Genomic DNA, 16,038 nt, shown 5'->3' with positions numbered 1-16,038 from the left:
GACACCTGCAGTTCATCTTCCTGACGTACCATAGTATGATACATTTACATTTAGACATTTAGCAGATGCTTTTATCCAAAGTGACTTATAAAGGAAACAATAAAGTGATTTGTCAAAGGGAGTCAATAATACAAGAAGTGCTCATACTAAGTTTTCACTATTCCAAAACAGTATCTGTTAAGAGAGAGAGTAATTTTTATTTGATTATTTAAGATAGTAGAGGTGTGTCTGCAGTCAGTATCAATTTGTCAAGTATTTTTGGACTAGATGAGTTTTTAGTTGTTTTTTGAATGCTGCAAGAGATGCGACTGACCGGACTCCTATAGGAAGATCATTTCACCAGCAGGGAGTAGTGAAGGAAAATGAGCGGGAACGTGATTGAGGGCACTTTTGTGAAGGTATGACGCTGCAGATTTACATGGCGCCGGGTAGTGATTTTGTCTGTCATGGTCACTGAAGTTATGCCATTCAATGAAACAAACTTGGAGCGAACTTGCAAGACTTCAGGAGAGGCCAAGTGGCAGAACATCCGTGGCTGCAGGCGGCCAAAATTTGGATTAAATGTTTTATGGGATAAGTTTACATTCACCTGAATTTTCTGAATTCTGTTTCTTTTTTTGTAGGAAATATTGTTAATAATGAGTTTAAGTTTATTTTTATTACTAAGCTCCTTCACTGTCTGTGAATCTTCCAAGCTTTGGCCAATGGAGGATCTTACCTGAACTTCATTGTCACTTTATAATGGACATCATTCTGTGTATTAATCCTTCTGTCTGATTTTGTCATTTGTTGCTTCAGGAACTTCAGAAGATGAATATTGAAGAATGTGAGAATAGACACAGAAAGGTAAGTCTGAGTAAATGTAATATAAAACATATTACATATTTACCTGTAATGGTTTTTGTATATTCATATCGCAGAGGCTTTAACCTAAAGCAAATTCTAGCAGAAATCTTATCTGTATCATAGAGAGAGTAAAACTATAGCTTTAATTCAGAGTTTATACAGTAGGTTAGACTATGTGTCTATAAACACTGATCTCTCACCAAGACATCTGTCCTGTTCTCCTCAATTGTTGATGCAACCCATCTTAAGGGTTATGTTTCTATACTAATAAAATCTGTATTTCTTTTCAGAACTTCATCAAAGGCCACGATGGCTAAAATGAGCCTGAAGGAGAAATGTAGGAATATGCTGTTTCATCTCTGCTTTCCAGATCATCTTTGGTAAGTTTGTAAAACCTATATTAAAAATAGGACCAGAACATTTCTAAGGACAAGTGTGCCTGACTTTAGGCTATGCATGTTCAAATGACATGAAAAATCAAGAAGCTCAAAATGTTAAAATCTTTTCTATTTTCTGTCCCTTTTACATCTAGTGATCAAAAGTACATCCATGTAGATGGAAAGCAAATTTTACATTTTATATTATAATGAAATATTATAATATAGTTTAACTTGCACTATGCGTACTATACCCGAGTAGGTAAGGTAAGTCACAGAGCAAATGATATTCAATCACATTTCACTTTAAATTCTTTGATCAGGTCGGGATGTCTGCCAGCGTGATGTCTTGCCAATCTGGGTGAATTGAAGTTTCTCACAGACAGTCCAGAAGGTCTAGAGTCCATTTTAGCTTTCATTGATAAGAGGCTGCAGAAGAGTCAGTTTGCTTTGTTTAGCATCTCATTTTTGGGGGGATTGGGTGTTGAAAATATAAAGTCGATATCATCTAAGTATTCAAACCCTTTACTCAGTAGTTAGTTGAAGCAGCAGTTACAGCCTCAGGTCTGACTAACAAATCCAGGTGTTGCAAAGCTTGCTGCGTAACCAAACCGATCAGAAGCACCATTCACTTCAATAGTATTCTTTTCTCCTACTATGGAAGTCAATGGTGCTTCTGATCGGTTTCGTTATTAACATTCCTCAAAATATATTCCTTTGTGTTCATCAGAACCCTTTAAGATGTAGAAACATTTCTGGAGAAATGGGAGGTAAACTTGAGCAAAATTTCAGGTGTTGTTGTAAAGGGGCTGAATACACAACAATTGTTGCATACTTTTTGAATGCACTGTGACTGTAGATGATCTTGACTGAAGCTCATTGTCAGCTTCCTCCTTTCATCAAACAGCTATGCTATGTTTCTAGTCAGACTATTAAAGAACACAAATCTTGCCCTAATTTACAATAACAAGATTTTTTATACATTGACTAAAAAATACAGCATTGACAATATGAAATAACTTGTTGATTTATTTTTCCTCTTTAGATGTTAAGTACAGTATGAGCCAGAATGGATGGGTGCTGATGACCATAAGAAGATTGTCAGGTAAACCAACAACAAAATTCATATTTGCAGATTTCCTTGAATAAAAAGTTTTCTATTCAGATGAATAAAATTATTTTTAAAAATTATTTTGTTTTCATCTTTTATGTTTTTATTCTTTGGAATATTCCACTTCTGCACAACTAATGAGCAATTTTAACAGCTGCTTTCATGTTTATTTAGACATTTTTAGACTGTTTATTTAAAGCAGATAGTGATGCTGGTTATTTTTCAATTTTGTAGTTACACAGCAGAAAAAAAATCAAGGCCACCGAACTGAGAAAAAACATAATTGGGAAAAAAGTTTCACAAAGACACTGGATTTCTTCTAAAAAGTTTTGCCTCATCCAAGACCCATGTCATGGCCACAGATGCCTCATTTATAAATCCTGATGGCTGTTTTTTTTTTAATTGAATACAGAGTTACAGATTCTTACAGATGTAAGAAATGTCAGTCATAGCACTGAAATCACCTTCATTGGACATAGACGATTCATCAAGGAGGGTTTCAACAAGATTACAAGCAACAGGAACAGATTACTCCATAAAGTGTTACATTAGCACAGTCACAGTAGAACAGTCATTATTTTGTGTTACAGCTTTCCCTATTAGCATTAGTGCAGTGGATTGCACCCACCCCAGTGCCACAGGTCCTTTTTGGCCAGACATGTTTTTTGTTTGTTTTTTTATGTCAAAAGATACTTTTATACTTAAAAAAAATATGCAATATATGCTTTTCCAAATTATTATACAAAATGCACTTTAACAAAATTCTGTGTGTTAAAATGATCCAAAAAACTAATATCTGTCTAATGTGCTATATGGAAAGATAATTTGTTGCAAACAAATAATGGAAATCATATAAATATTTAACACAAGTTACATAATAATATGCAAGCATATTTTTGACATGACTTTAACGGTCCAATTCATTAAACTTGTAGGTTAGCATATTGTATGAGACCTACAACTTGCATAATAATGTGAAACTTGTGTTTTTTAAGTAGGTATCCATTTAAGTTCAAGTTCAAGTTTCTTTATTTTTGCCAGAGCGACCTACATCGCCTGGAATTCATTTTGGTGAACACTATGCAACACTATGTAGTTTTGTGTAAAAATGACTTACAGCTCCCCCATGTGGATGAAAAGCGCAACAGTGCCTGGTATCAGACACTCTTCTGCAGGTAGGGGGAGGGGCGGGGCTGTGTGCTCTACCCTCCACCACCATTTTCAGAGTGTGCTTGTAGCAGCTAGGAGGCTGCTCAGGTTGCAGCAACAGTACAATTTGTCCAGTTAAAAGTTGTTCTATCACTGAAATTATTTAAAGGTACAAAAACTACATAGTGTTGCTTTAACTAAGATCAACCTGCAAACTAATAAATAAACTTGTCTGAGATTGATACCAGTTAACTAAAAAAAATATGGGAAATCCATTTTACATGCCTAGGGCTCTCAAGCAAAAGTTTGGAGTAGGGGAGGGCCACTCAGGTAGGTTATTTGCAGCAGCATCCCCTCATAAACAGACCGTTAATGAGTCCCATTTACTTCCATAGTATTATTTTTTCCTACCATGGAAGTGAATGGTGCTTATGATCGGTTTGGTTACAAACATTCCTCAAAAAATCTTTTTTCGTGTTCCTCAGAATAAATGTGTACAGGTTTGTGTGAGTGAGGAAATGAGGACAGAATTTTTATTTTTAGCTGAACTATTCCTTTAAAGTGCTCTATTTTTACACACTAGTTTTGTACCTAATATACCAAAAATTTTATTTGGTAAATATCTGCCAAATTTTGATTTTAAGACTGCATACCAGATTTAAACAACAAATTCTCGTTTCTTTCTGATTGCCTGTTGGTGTGTTCGACTTACTGCGCTGCTGCCTGAAACGACAAGTGGATGACATCAGAGTACCGCGAGAGCGATTTAAAACCAGCCTCCTTCGCTTGATTTCTCGCGGTACTCTGATGTCATCTGCTTGTCTGTTCTTGCGGCGCTGCGTAAAGTTGACGGCACATCGTACTTCTCAACACGACAGAACTGCTCTGTGTATGCCCGCACCTCCTTATTTAATTGTATAGCAGGAAAAGTTCTCTTTTCTCAGCGTGAGAAATACAAGATTTGGCGTCTGAACTGACAGAAATGCGTGTCTCACGGTCACGGCGAATGCGTGAGACTTAAGGACCCTGCGTGCATTTTAGTCTGGGATGAAACTGGGCATTAAAGATATCAGAAAACGATGAATTAAAGGCAATATTTGTACAGTCACATTGATAGTTTTTGTAGTGGACTGCCGAACATTCGTCCTTTTTCTCGTTTGTTGTCATTCTGTGTATTTGTGTTGTTGTCCAGTTTGCATTTTCACCCCAAAATGGCGGCATCGCTACCGCATCGCCGCCATCTAGTGACCGTTACCAGAAAAGCATCAGAGTTTCGCCTCTTGATCACGCGCAGTCGCATGCAGTGCACGGGCTCGTGGTGGAGCGCAGTCGCAGACAGTGCGCATTGCCGGTGTGGTTCTCGCTGATGCGTGCCTCTTCTCCTCCTCCTTTTCTGGATATGTGTTCGTGTTTTCTTGCACTTTGGGGTTAATACAGTACGTAATATTAGTTCAGTGGACGCAGCGCTGATCGTTACAGGTACGTTTATGATATGTAAATGAGCACGCGTCTGTCTGTTTCAAATTAAACATTTGCCTCACTTTACATTGTGTTTATGATTAGAGGGTGGTGGTGGTGGTGATGATGATGACGACGACAGCGCATTTATAATATCTAATAATATCATGCTGGAGACATACAATCGAAGTCAAAGTGTATTCATTTTAGGTTTATTCGTTGGTTAGTCTGGTGTGTGTTGTGCGTAGGTTTGCGTTAGGGCTGTGCTATAATATAATATATAATGTGCCATAAACTGAGTAATGAACAGTGACTTATGAACTGTGTGACAGACAGACAACACCCCACAGTCAGTCAGTCAGTGTGGTATAGCAGATCTCAGTGAATGCATATTCTCGCCAAAACACCCTGTACTGTACACATAGATATTCACTACACACAAACACACGTAATATATATATGTAAACACTGGTGCTGTATTACAGTTGTGTTTTCTGCCGCTGACAACACCCCATACATAAACACGTAATGTCTTTAAAAGACTGCAAGTCATCATTTCTAACGTTAACTTATTTGCTTGTTTTTACTTATTTATTTGTTGTGCATTAACAATATTGAAACGACATCTAAATAAACAAAGAAATATTATAAAATTATATATTGCAAATGACAGGTACAATTTTTTTGAATGCTGTTAAGGCTGGTAAGCACATTATATAAAAGTATAGCATTTATAGAAAAGGATAGTTAATGTGTCAACATATGACATTCATATCACATTGTATAGTTTGTTTTTGCAGTAGATGTATGTAAAGTTAAGGACAAAAACTAAGTGTTCAGTTAAGTTATTTTGAGTTTCTTGTTTTATGTCTGTCTTTAATCTAACATCTCTGTTATGAGGATCAAGCGGTTCAGACTGCTTAATCTTGAATAAAGCCACTCTTTACCCCATGTTAATAATGCCGTTTACATATTAACTATGACATTGACAACACTCACACTGAATGAATGACTCTGTTTAGTGCTTATCAGAGTGTGTGATCAGATTGCGGTTATGATGTAATAAGAATGTTAGGCTTTAACTAAATATTTATTAATTTTCTAAATGTTAATATAGTTTCCAGGGCAATGCAGGGTGTTTGCAAGGGTAATTGTTGTTTACATATGCTTAATGGTTGCTATGATGTTACTAGGTGGTTGTTAGGTTATTATGAAATGAATGGTCACTAGTTTAAAGGGACACTCCACTCTTTTTAAAAATAGGCTAATTTTTCAGCTCCCCTAGAGTTAAACATTTGATTTTTACTATTTTGGAATCCTTTCAGCCAATCTCCGGGTCTGGCTGTACCACTTTTAGCATAGCTTAGCACAATCCATTGAATCTGATTAGACCATTAGCATCGCGCTCAAAAATAACCAAAGGGTTTTGATATAGGGCTGCAACAACGAATCGATTAAATCAATAAAAATCGATTACTAAAAGAGTTAGCAACGAATTTCATAATTAATTCATTGTGTCGCGTGACACATAGACGTTTAGTGAAAAAAAAAAGTTCAGTTAAGCGCGAAGCAGAGTGAACACATTCGCGCTGCGTCTCAAACCGCCTATTTCCATACTATATAGTAGTCAAAGAGTACGAGAAGTAGTGCTTTTCGCCTACTATATAGTATGGAAGTATGCGATTTGGGACACATCGTCGGTCTCTCTCGGACACTGTTGCTTGCAGAGTTCGGTGCCTCAGCGAAGATAGAGGAAAACCACATGTTAGTGTTTTACTCATCCCAAACGTAAGCGCGTCACCTGGAAGTTAGCCGGCAAAGAGGTAAACAAACAAAGACGACATGCTTATGCTTTATGGAGTGACGACACAAGTAAAAAAGTTTCTAGAACGAAAAAAAACCTCCAATGACAAACTTTCTATTAAACAAAGAAATAAAACTTTGATAGAGAGTTGTATGAATGCTTTTCCCCGTCATGGACCTGTACAGTAAATCATCGCTCCGTTAAGAGCTCGTTATAGTCGTGCGTAGGTCCTACGGCGTAGCTGCGACAGCGTAGGTTCCGCGTCAGTTTTCATTTATACTTTTGCGTCGTCCTCCGCTCGACGTGCAAACACACGTGCAAACCGCTGGGAGGCAGTATCCACGCGTGTAACCACAGTAGCAGTGCGACCGTCAGAGAAGAAGAAGCTTGGCAAGTTAACCCACAAACGAAGAAGAAACAGCAACTTGTTGTGTATGATTTGAGAAGACCAGCAATGATGGAAGTAAATAAACAGCGACTCTTGTTGCAGTTTGAGTTAAATCACTCGTCAACTTGGCTCATCTTTGTTTTCACCGTCGCAAACGGAAATACCTATGACGCAGTTTTTTTTACCTGTCGGGAGGGGTTCTGGTGGACCAATCACAGCGCTTGCGGTCCGCGTAGATCTGACGCGCTGTTAAAATTTTTGCGAGGTGCACGTCAGGCTACGGATAGCCTTTGCCGTAGCTACGTTTTTGAGGCGAAGTTATGAATGGTGTATTTGCATTTTGCGCGGGAGTAGAAGACGCATTTTCCGTTTTCACTAGACGCATTTATGTGGCCAAATGTAAATGGAACAGTTTTAACAAATCAGATATCCGCTCAGAGAAAACACATGAAGTCAAATATAAAGGTACAAAGCTGTCACTGGGGCAGTACTCTTTAAAAAGGTCCTAATATGTACCATTTAGGTACAAATATGTATCTTTGAACTGCCAATATGTACTTCTGAAGTACTAATATGCACTTTTTGGGTACAAAGGTGTACCTTTTTAAAAGGCCACTGTCCAGTGACAACTTTGTACCTTTATTTTTGAGAGTATACTCGTATACTATCTTTTTGATCCCATCAAGAGAGGCTTCTTGATGGGAAATGCATCATAAAAAAGTCTATATGGGTGATTCTCACGAAAACTTGGTTTTAAAAATGTCAAGCATGAAAATGTAAAAATTGCTTAAATTTACTTTTTTTCCCACCAGACATTGAAAAACAAAGTCTGGGGTAAATGGGAACATTAATTTAAAAACTTTTACTTAACTCATTTAACACTTTTTGTAACATAATTTAAAAAATTAGTCCTAAAAAATCTCATTACCGCAACAGTCAGAAAACATCAACACTGACATATTTTCAAAATGACATGACAAACCTGAAAGAACATAATTTGGAGATTCTGCACATGCATTTAAAATCAAAGTATTATGCTTCTATTAATTAAATTAACATTTAATAAGCATCTGTTGCGGTAATGATAATCAAAATGTTGTGTAAGCATTCTGACAAGACAATATTTCAAATTAACTGTAAAAAAATGATCTTACCTGGTAGCCATCTTGAAGTAACTGGTGCATGTGCTTGGTCACTCAAAATCAAACTTTATTAAAATTCTGTATGTGTGCTTAAACTGTTCTCAAAAAGTGTTGCGGAGGATGAGAACATCAGGCATGGACACATAATTTTCCAAATTTTTCTTCATTATTATTATACATGAATATTCAGTAAATATTTTTTCTGTCATCTAAAGTAGTCTAGCAAAACATCCATTTATTTTTTTTTCAATCAAATCAAAAAAAAATTTGTCTTACAACAAATGATAAATTAGGGGAAACTCAAGCCGTATGTAAATACTATAAAGACTTAGAGATGAGCTCTTTACACACCCAGCAAGTACACAGCAATGACTTGGCAACCATCTAGAACACCACAGAATCATGGCAGTTGTGGCTGTGAATGGATAACTCACATTTTTACTACATTATAATCTACTTGTTTTTAACCTTAAACTCAGAAATGATTTCTATATGTTGCATGTGCAAGCAAACTGCATTTGTAAATTGCTTCATAACCAAATCTTTTCTGTGTGTGTGTGTGTGTGTGTGTGTGTGTGTGTGTGTGTGTGTGTGTGTGTGTGTGTGTGTGTGTGTGTGTGTGTGTGTGTGTGTGTGTGTGTGTGTGTGTGTGTGTGTGTGTGTGTGTGTGTGTGTGTGTGTGTGTGTGAGTGAGTGAGTGAGTGAGAGAGTCAGTTTTAGTATATCACATCCTGTAAAATAAATGCTCTACTAATGACCCATCACATCAGATCTCTCGCTTCCACACAACAGAGCACTTAAAACTATTATAAAAGAGAGGAGTAGGTAAAGAAGCATTTCGGTAAATGTTTTTGACAAGTTCTGTATTTTACAGGTAAAGCTCTGTTTTCAGATTGTTTATGATGAAATAGAAGTTGAACGGTTTTGACTGAAATATAAACATACGATGCTGGCCCGAGAATCCCCGGTTTCTATTGTATCAGCCCCCACAATGGCTGCATAGGTGCACCGGAACAATCCTTCCCAAAATGCACCAAAGTCTCGTTTACAAAGACGTGAAACTCACCGAGTGGTCAGGGGTGTTCACTGATATGCTCACACAAAAATCGCTGCAAAAGATGCTTTCCAACAGGTGTTTTACCATTCGTTGTAAACTTGTGGACCTATTTTTCCGAACGCCTCACACCCGTACATTCTTCCGTTGAGAGCTTGAATAATAGACACTCCAGCCCAGTTGGTGGCGATAATTCACCTTTGCCAATTTCAAGAATACGAACAACTCCATTTCCGTTCCCAGCGGCGGAGTAATACCGTACCTCACAGCACGTCTAATACAAGTCAATGAAGTTGGACAAAAACTACGATAAAACCTGTTGGAAAGCATCTTTTGTGTGAGCATATCAGTGAGCGCCCCTGACCACTCGGTGAGTTTCACGTCTTTATAGGCGAGGGTTTGATGCGTTTTAGCATTGTTTCAGTGCGCCTATGCAGCCCTTGTGGGGTGGGGGTAATACCACAGAAACCGAAAATTCTCGGGCCAGCATCATATGTCCAAATTTCAGTCAAAACCGTTCTATTTCATCATAAACAATCGGAAAACAGTGCTTTACGTGTGAAATACCAAACTTGTCCTTTAAGTTCCTTTTGCTGGCAAAGATTTAGCAGTAATAAATATCTCGGAGGAATGTGTGTCTAATGCTGCGTTCAGACCAGCTGCGGTAGAGGCGTCAAGGGCGAGTGATTTCAATGTAAAGTCAATGTAAAGATGTGTTGACGTGCGTCTGGAGGTCTCATGGCATGAATGAAGCATTTAGCGCGGTGCGGTAGACGCGATTCCGCGTCATTCACGCGTCTAGTTTGCGCAAATTGAGTGTTGTCACTGGAAATGCGCGAGTTGAAACATTTTAACTTTGGCAGAAAAACGTGTTAACCAATCAAGAGCCTGCACTAGTAGTGGTGTGATTACAGAAAGCCAGTGGAGTCACAGAAGCCCCTCCCATGACGCGAATTTCCGAGTGAATGTCTCGATAGCTATAATTTCACGCACGGCTTTCACGGATGAATGAAGCGAGTAAACTCAAAATGTTAAAGCGGCAAACTAGACGCGGTAGATGCAAATTTGATGCCTCAAACGTGGCTGGTGTGAACCCACATTAAAGGGTAACGGGTAGGGCTGCACGATTAATCGTATTTGTATCATGATAACGATATGCGTGCCCCACGATTAATTACTGACAATCGTCGCGATTAATGTGCAAAGACCAAGCACAAAACACACGGTCTAGAATCAAGCAATGTGTTTGTTATGGGCGGAGTCAGAGTAAAGGGAGTGTTGCTTTGCAAGCGCAGTCTGTGTTATGGTAGAAATACGTTAACATCACGAGATTTACAGTCATTCACCTTGAATGAACGAAATATGTATGTTTAATTCCCAAAAAGGGTCATATAGGTCTACTCCATTGTTTGGATATTTCGGATTTGAGGAAAGTGATGTTGATCAGGTAAGTTACGAGTCTTGTGCAAACTGTGCTCCTGTTCCGTCCAAACGTGAAATATCAAGAGTTTCAAAAGCTGAAGACACAAGCCGCAACCATAAAAAGAATCCCCGACCCGTGGACACAGACAACATTATAACGGATCGGGTATCATGTAAGTTAGCCAAGGATATGTTATGTGTCCAGTAAGCACCATGAGCAGCAAGGGGTTTAAAAAAATTATTGCTACATAAAAGGCATATCATAGGCATTTTTTATTCAAAAATGTTTTGTTTTTATTTCAGTTTAATAACTATTTGATATAAATATATATTAGAGCCCTGCATTTCAGCCTTTTTACGCCCCTCGGGTCGGGTTTCGGACCAATTTTAACATCACAGTTGATATGCGGCCAGGCCTCTGGATTTTTTAGGCTTTTCCACCTTTTTATAATTTAATTAAAAGAAACGTTGAGACATTGATAAATTGTAAAAGAAAGACATTTAACCTATCGCACGAGTCCACTACGCACATTCACAATGCACCTGTTGCAACGGTGTTTAGCGTCTCCGCCAGCAGCAGGACCTTCAGCGCATCGGAAAAAAATGGATTAAAGAGACTTTTCTCTTAGCTTAACTGTTGGATACACAAATAGCCATGTTCTATGGTAAAGCCTTGAATTTTAATTGATACATAGCGAATGTGTAAGGTAAGGCAACCTGTATGTTTATTTAATTTCTTGTTTATTTCCTTTCATGTTTATTTCGTTTTGTTTTGATTCATTATTTTTCTGCACCCCGCCGCGACTGCGAGCAACAGAGCAGCCTCCCTCCGCTTTTTAAAAAATAGTGTGTTGATAATAAACATTTAAACTAACATTGTTATATGCTGAAAATATATATTTTATATAGATGTTATTGTAGGCAAGTGAAGTGTTCATTTGAGAGGCTCATTTGATCAAACAAGTCGTCAACATGACGTTAGCTGTTAGCCGCTAACCGCCCGGTCATTATCAAAAACCTTAATTTAACAAACAAAAAAGGCTCTAAAATAAATAAAAGATATTTTATAATTTTGACAGTAAAAACTGAACTGCTTTAATTGCTGCAATAGTAGTACAGCTGTAAGGAATCTGTGTAAGGAGTTATTTTTGCCATTTCTGCCGATTTCTTTTGCGGAATTTTCTTAATTATTTTAAATGTTTTAAAAAGATCTAAGAGAATGGGAGCTGTGGATATTACAAAACAATAAAATATTTTATAATATAGGCCTATAAAATGTTTATAATTTTATATACATGGCTGTAAAGTGTAATAAAAATACTGAAGTAAATAGAAGTTCTTCACTAAAAGAATGATCGTATTTTTAATCGTGATCAAAAGTTTGAGCAAAACAATCGTGATCATAATTTTTCCTGTAATCGTGCAGCCCTAGTAACGGGTGTGTTCACACCTGTCTTGTTTGATTCAAGTTCATTTAACCCCTTGGTGTGGACCTTTTGGGCAGGTGTGAATACAGCGATCAAACTCGGGTGCGGACCAAACAACCGTACCGAGACCCAGCTGAAGAACATGAACATGTACCGACCTTGATCCGCCCCACATATATTATGTTATTATTATATTTCATCGCTTCTTTCCTGCTAGTGGGAGATGCGAACAGTAACTAACAAGCATTTTATGTCGTATATATACTGTACGGCAATGATTTTGAATACCTTTATTGTAATAGCAGAATATTATGCATACAAACCGTGGCGGCCGCCAATGTGAAGTTTGTCACAAGTTCACAACATGTATGTAGCCCGTCATGTGTGTGGTTCCTTTTTTCAAAATATGTGTTCTGCGCATCGAGAGATCCTGTGTGCATCACGTGCCTGCTGCAAATGTGTCTAAAGGGTTTATGATAAAAGAGACGCTCGCGTTTGCCAGATACTCGCATAATCTCATGCGTAATCAAAGTTTATTGTTACGGGAGTGTCTTGCGTGTATTTTGTAAATGTGAGCATCTCTTTTATCATAAACGGTTTTGACACGTGAGCAGCAGGCACTTATTTTGACAAAACACATGATGCACACAGGATCTCTTGACGCGCAGAACACATATTTTGAAATAAAGAACCTAGCCACCACTGCATACAAATAGACCATCTAAATTCACATAATTTCACTTCTAAAGTTCAGTCCCTCCAGTTTTTTGTAATTCCGCGATCGCAGAACACAATGAAAAAAATGCCGCATTATTTTGTGATCCTGCATTATTTCATGCCAAATTATAGCAAAAATTTTAAATGTCTCATAAATTTTTTATATTCTGTGATACAGACAACTTGGTAAACATTTCTGGCTTTATTTTACTAATGCACATAAACAATCTCTCTCTCCAGCACCCTGCGCTCCACAATTAAAGCAACACCAAAAAGTTTTTTTTACCTTAAAATAACGTTTCCAAAAAAGTTTGTCGTTCGTCCACTCGAAACAGGGTGAACGGCACTTTCACATTCGCTTTGCAGCCCTCTATTGGCCAAAACCGCACTAAAGAAGTTTCCAACTGCCGGGTAGTGGTCCTGTAGTTCGAGTGAAAACTACAAAAACTTGCTTTACGGCAGACCTACAATCCAATCAGAGCCAGCTATGCTGCAGTATTTATGACAGTGGTAATGGAAAATTACGCTTCTAACCTGTAGGGGGAGCAAAGAGCAAAAACTCTTTAGTGTTGCTTTTTAACAGTCAATCACAATCTCCTGTGCACATATCACTACATTATCTTCTTTAATTCTTAAAGGAATAGTCTACTCATTTTCAATATTAAAATATGTTATTACCTTAACTAAGAATTGTTGATACATCCCTCTATCATCTGTGTGTGTGCACGTAAGCGTTGGAGCGCGCTGCGACGCTTCGATAGCATTTAGCTTAGCCCCATTCATTCAATGGTACCATTTAGAGTTAGAAGTGACCAAACACATCAACGTTTTTCCTATTTAAGACGAGTAGTTATACGAGCAAGTTTGGTGGTACAAAATAAAACGTAGCGCTTTTCTAAGCGGATTTAAAAGAGGAACTATATTTTATGGCGTAATAGCACTTTTGGGAGTACCTTGACTCGCCTGAAAAGTCCGCTCCCCTTCTCACTCTCATAATGGGAGAGGGAGGGTGTTACTGCGCCGAGTCGAAGTACTCCCAAAGTGCTATTACGCCCTAAAATATAGTTCCTCTTTTAAATCCGCTTAGAAAAGCGCTACGTTTTATTTTGTACCACCAAACTTGCTCGTATAACTACTCGTCTTAAATAGGAAAAACGTTGATGTGTTTGGTCCCTTCTAACTTTATCTCTAAATGGTACAATTGAATGAATGGGGCTAAGCTAAATGCTATCGAAGCGTCACAGCGCGCTCCAGCGCTTACGTGCACGTAAACAGATGAAAGAGGGATGTATCAACAATTCTTAGTTAAGGTAATAACATATTTTAATATTGAAAATGAGTAGACTATTCCTTTAAGTTTTTAATTGTAGCTAGTATAATGCATTATTTTCATATGGATACATACGTGAAAGGTCTGTGTGAAATGTGTGCCGCACCTGCTGTTTCACAGAAATGCCAAAACTGGGTAAAGCAATGTCATAATGCGTTTTTATTTACTGTTTTTGTAGTCCTTTTAATAAAGGGGACATATCATGAAAATGTGATTTTTCAATGTTTAATGGCGCTTTTCCATTGCATAGTACCCCACGGTTTGGTTTTGTTTGGGTCGGGTCAGCTTACTTTTGGGAGCTTTTCCATTAGGTGCAGTACGTGGTACCCGATACTTTTTTTCGTACCACCTCGGTTGGGGTTCCAAGCGACCCGAGCTGATTCCAAACGTGACGCGAAAACACTCTAGATCACTGATTGGTCTGAAAGAAACATCACTAACAGCGTCATCGCTAGCTTTACCTGTGCTAGGCTAGCTTGCGCTGCCTCGAGCAAACATGTTGTCATCTGTGCTCTGCTATAAGTTCCCAAACACCCTTTTAGCGACGAAAAACATCCACATGTTAAAAATCAGGGACACCATAACAGTTTTTCCAGGCTTGCAGTTTGTGGTGGAACATTCGCGACGAGCACGTCAGCATTATATGCTTAAATGCAACTTCAGTGAGGCTCAGCGGAGCGCCGTCGGCTGACGCCGCGGGTGTTTGAAACTGTCATGTGATACAGAGGTAGTGATAAACGTGATGTGCAAACATCTATTTGTGGTGGCCAATTTTAATTTTGTGGCGGACTGAGAAATAAATGAATGTATGGGAATGTACAGCAACGCTCTCCTCTCACTTGTATGATGTCACAGCTGTGGGCAGCGCAAATATAACGACGCGCCTAAAATCCCTCCCACTGCGAAGTGATACTAAACTCGATGGAAAAGCTATCTACGCCAAAGTGAGGTGAGCTGACCCGACCCAAACTAAACTAAACCGTGGGGTACTATGCAATGGAAAAGCGCCAAAAAGCTTCTTGGTGAAATAAGGCTCTGTGTAGTAAATGCCGCTCTATCTGAGCGAATTTTTGCCCAAGTCTAGCACTTAGGTCATCTAACTACAAAGTACCTCTTAGTCCCCCTCCTTTTTTCCATATACATAACATTGCTGGGACCTTTCATCTAGAAATGTCCTTACAAATTTCACAGTAGTAGATGCCTGACTAGCAAAGACCTAAATTCATTACTTTGTGACAATAGTAAACATCTCTTAACTTTTGCTGAGTGGATTACAGTTACACTTGGCTTATCTTTAGGTGACTCTCATAATAGTAAATCATTCATGCATGTAGAAATTGTTAAAACATTTATGAAAGAAGAGATAACAACCACAGTGCATGCAGTATATGTGCACCAGCGCTCGCTCATATTTCTTGACCAGAACAAATTCTCTTTTTATAGTGGACTTAATAACATATTAAATTTAGTGCACTGGGAATTGACTTTAAAGCCTCTTTTGCTATCGAATGCAGATTGAGCAAGAGCAGGACCACTATCACATAGACCAGATGTACTGCAGATTGGTTCAGTCTTTGAGAGTTTTGGTTTTATCCCCTACTGTGTCATAATCTGCTCTGACAGTAAGGATTGATAAAGATAGACCAGACATCTTATTTAATATGGATGCTGCTAGATTTAGTTAGTTTGCAAGATTTAACAGACAAACACCTGTCTACACCTGTCCTCTCTAAGTCGTTCTTGTTCAGTTAATCATTAGAAAAGCTCTAGCTGAGCAAGGTTTAACTTGTGAAACGGTTAATGTTTAGAAATG

General features: G+C 38.2%; 1 protein-coding gene across 8 annotated transcripts in view; it reads left to right on the top strand.

The window, feature by feature from the left end:
* The window catches only part of klc4 (kinesin light chain 4), a 50,579-nt gene that overhangs the window by 11,561 nt on the left and 22,980 nt on the right, over positions 1-16,038 (top strand). Inside the window, exons 11-15 of one of the 8 annotated variants that reach the window (XR_012366127.1) lie at positions 799-846; positions 1,137-1,226; positions 1,547-1,617; positions 2,269-2,328; positions 2,569-2,727. The gene's annotated coding sequence lies outside the window, so the exon portion shown is untranslated. The other 7 variants (XR_012366129.1, XR_012366126.1, XR_012366128.1 and 4 more) reach the window with 7 other exon arrangements.

This window comes from Misgurnus anguillicaudatus, chromosome 23 (assembly GCF_027580225.2).
Source record: "Misgurnus anguillicaudatus chromosome 23, ASM2758022v2, whole genome shotgun sequence".
Classification (NCBI taxonomy): domain Eukaryota; kingdom Metazoa; phylum Chordata; class Actinopteri; order Cypriniformes; family Cobitidae; genus Misgurnus; species Misgurnus anguillicaudatus.
The sequence above is the reverse complement of the archived record's forward strand: the minus strand, read 5'-3'. Positions and strand labels throughout refer to the sequence as shown.